Source organism: Oncorhynchus gorbuscha, unplaced genomic scaffold (assembly GCF_021184085.1).
Source record: "Oncorhynchus gorbuscha isolate QuinsamMale2020 ecotype Even-year unplaced genomic scaffold, OgorEven_v1.0 Un_scaffold_18838, whole genome shotgun sequence".
Classification (NCBI taxonomy): Eukaryota; Metazoa; Chordata; class Actinopteri; order Salmoniformes; family Salmonidae; genus Oncorhynchus; species Oncorhynchus gorbuscha.
Window position 1 is genome coordinate 1 of NW_025760272.1, and position 3,774 is coordinate 3,774.

General features: G+C 29.0%; 1 long non-coding RNA gene across 1 annotated transcript; it reads left to right on the forward strand.

The window, feature by feature from the left end:
- The first annotated feature begins 1,086 nt into the window (after positions 1 to 1,086).
- Positions 1,087 to 2,377, forward strand: LOC124030961. The gene is made up of 5 exons (XR_006838056.1): positions 1,087 to 1,279; positions 1,755 to 1,777; positions 1,882 to 1,903; positions 2,056 to 2,083; positions 2,290 to 2,377. It is a non-coding gene; the product is annotated as an uncharacterized LOC124030961 (long non-coding RNA).
- Positions 2,378 to 3,774: the final 1,397 nt, after the last annotated feature.

The following is a 3,774-nucleotide window of genomic DNA, read 5'->3' on the forward strand; positions in this document are numbered from 1 at the left end:
AGACAACCAGGCTACCTGAGTACGATTCTCAATCAGAGACAACCAGGCTACCTGAGTATGATTCTCAATCAGAGACAACCAGGCTACCTGAGTATGATTCTCAATCAGAGACAACCAGGCTACCTGAGTATGATTCTCAATCCAGAGACAACCAGGCTACCTGAGTATGATTCTCAATCAGAGACAACCAGGCTACCTGAGTATGATTCTCAATCAGAGACAACCAGGCTACCTGAGTATGATTCTCAATCAGAGACAACTAACGCACACCTGAGTATGATTCTCAATCAGAGACAACTAACGACACCTGAGTATGATTCTCAATCAGAGACAACCAGGCTACCTGAGTATGATTCTCAATCAGAGACAACCAGGCTACCTGAGTATGATTCTCAATCAGAGACAACCAGGCTACCTGAGTATGATTCTCAATCAGAGACAACCAGGCTACCTGAGTATGATTCTCAATCAGAGACAACCAGGCTACCTGAGTATGATTCTCAATCAGAGACAACCAGGCTACCTGAGTATGATTCTCAATCAGAGACAACCAGGCTACCTGAGTATGATTCTCAATCAGAGACAACCAGGCTACCTGAGTATGATTCTCAATCAGAGACAACCAGGCTACCTGAGTATGATTCTCAATCAGAGACAACCAGGCTACCTGAGTATGATTCTCAATCAGAGACAACCAGGCTACCTAAGTATGATTCTCAATCAGGGACAACCAGGCTACCTGAGTATGATTCTCAATCAGGGACAACCAGGCTACCTAAGTATGATTCTCAATCAGAGACAACCAGGCTACCTGAGTATGATTCTCAATCAGAGACAACCAGGCTACCTGAGTATGATTCTCAATCAGAGACAACCAGGCTACCTGAGTATGATTCTCAATCAGAGACAACCAGGCTACCTGAGTATGATTCTCAATCAGGGACAACTAACGACACCTGCCTCTGATTGAGAACCATACCAGGCCAAAACACAACATAGAAAAACGAACATAGACAACCCACCCCAGCTCACGCCCTGACCAACCTAACACAAAGACATAACAAAAGAACTAAGGTCAGAACGTGACATATGTAGGGAATAGGGTGCCATTTTGGGATATAGCCATGTAAAAATAGAACTTAAAAACTCTCCTGTTGTTGTTGTTGTTGTTGTTTATTTAGTTTCACCAGACTGGATCAGGCCGTACCCACTGTTACCATGGAGATAGAGTCCGCCCTCACCTCCAGCAAGACGGCTTTACTACAGACCGTCCCATCAGGTGAGAGACGGGTTTTAATCAACAACACTGGATTCAATTGGCTGAGTCTATTTCCTGTTTAGTGCAATACTTTTGAACAGGGCCCTTAGGGAGCACCGTATTGGTTCCAGAGTATTCTGGCCCGTATTTTGAACAGGACCGTTAGGGAGCACCGTATTGGTTCTAGAGTATTCTGGCCCGTATTTTGAACAGGACCGTTAGGGAGCACCGTATTGGTTCCAGAGTATTCTAGCCTGTATTTTGTTGTTTTTAATTGGTCCTTCTGTAGCTCAGTTGGTAGAGCATGGCGCTTGTAACGCCAGGGTAGTGGGTTCGATTCCCGGGACCACCCATACGTAGAATGTATGCACACATGACTGTAAGTCGCTTTGGATAAAAGCGTCTGCTAAATGGCATATATTATTATTATTAAACATGTTATGAAGAATCCCCTTTACTGCCTGACATCTTACACATTTGATTTTCCCCCTCACAGGTTGCATTGTATACAGTGGAGAGGTGAGTATCTGTTTGAGTTCTGTCTTACAGGTTGATGTGACTGTGTGATTTATCTGGACACCGCAAAGCAGATTGGAACTCATTATATTTCATCTTTCCCTCAGTGCAATGTCACCCCAGTTAATGGTACGATTTTTTGTTGTTGTTGTTGTGATATATTAATTCACCAAACATTGATTATTATATTATTCAATTGATTTCATAGTGATCAATAATTGCTTGCATTCCATTGATTATTATTCAGAAATAACTAATTGTTCGTGACTTATTGTTTACAGAGACAAAAGTTTGTGCTGGTGTCAACAGGTGAGTTATTCAAAGATAATTTCTGTTAGCTTCTGTTTGTTTTGTGTGTTTGTTTTTAAACGTTTAAACAAACAAACAAAAAAACATCTGTTAATTTGCGTTAATTGGTGACATGGTCTCAAGCCTTTTCTAATGCTGCTTTTCACATCTCCTCTTTCCGTCATATTTCCAACAACCATCTGAATATCTGTTGTTGATTCCTTCAGCACTGCTCTACAGGGTCGCCTTGACAACGGGCAGATCAGCGGAGTCCTCTGTGATTTCGGCGTCGATGTTTACGCTTGTGGCTCGGTACGAAGAATTCTTCACAACTGTCACGTTTCTGTTCAATTTTTAAAATTGTTTTTCTAGTTGAACAACCGCAGAAGTGACCCAGATGTTCTTGTTTTGTGATTTGGTCTGACTTTTGTTTGTTTTCTGGTTTCTTTGCTCTCTACTGTAAAGCGTCTCTGGGTCCTTGTAAAGCGATATATAAATCTCATGTATTAGTATTATTATATATTATTATTATTATATATTAGTATTATTATATATTATTATATATTATTATTATTATATATTATTATTATTATATATTATTATTATATATTAGTATATATATAAATCTCATGTATTATTATTAGATATTATTATATATTATTATTATTATATATTAGTATTATTATATATTATTATTATATATTATTATTATTATATATTATTATTATATATTATTATTATTTATATATTATTATTATATATTATTATTATATATTATTATTATATATTAGTATTATTATATATTATTATTAGATATTATTATTATTTTATATTATAATTAGATATTATTATTATTATATATTATTATTATATATTATTATTATATATTATTATTATTATATATTATTATTAGATATTATTATTATATATATATTATTATTATTATTATATATATATATTATTATTATTATTATTATTATTATTATTATTATTATTATTATTATTATTATTATTATTATTATTATATATTATTATTATTATTATTATTATTATATATATATTATTATTATTATTATTATTATTATTATTATTATTATTATTATTATTATTATTATTATATATTATTATTATATTATATATTATTATTATATATTATTATTTATTATTATTATTATTATTATTATTATTATTATTATTATTATTATTATTATTATTTTATTATTATTATTATTATTATTATTATTATTATTATTATTTTATTATTATTATTATTATTATTATTATTATTATTATATTATTATTTTTATTATTATTATTATTATTATTATTATTATTATTATTATTTATTATTTTTTTTATTATTATTATTATTTTATTTATTATTATTATTATTATTATTATTATTATTATTATTATTTATTATTATTATTTATTATTATTATTATTTATTATTATTTTTTATTATTATTATTATTATTATTATTATTATTATTATTTATTATTATTATTATTATTATTATTTTTATTATTATTATTATTATTATTATTATTATTATTATTATTATTATTATTATTATTATTATTATTATTATTATTATTATTATTATTATTATTATTATTATATTATTATTATATTATTATTATTTTATATTAGTATTATTATATATTAGTATTATTATATATTATTAGATATATAAATCTCATTATTATTA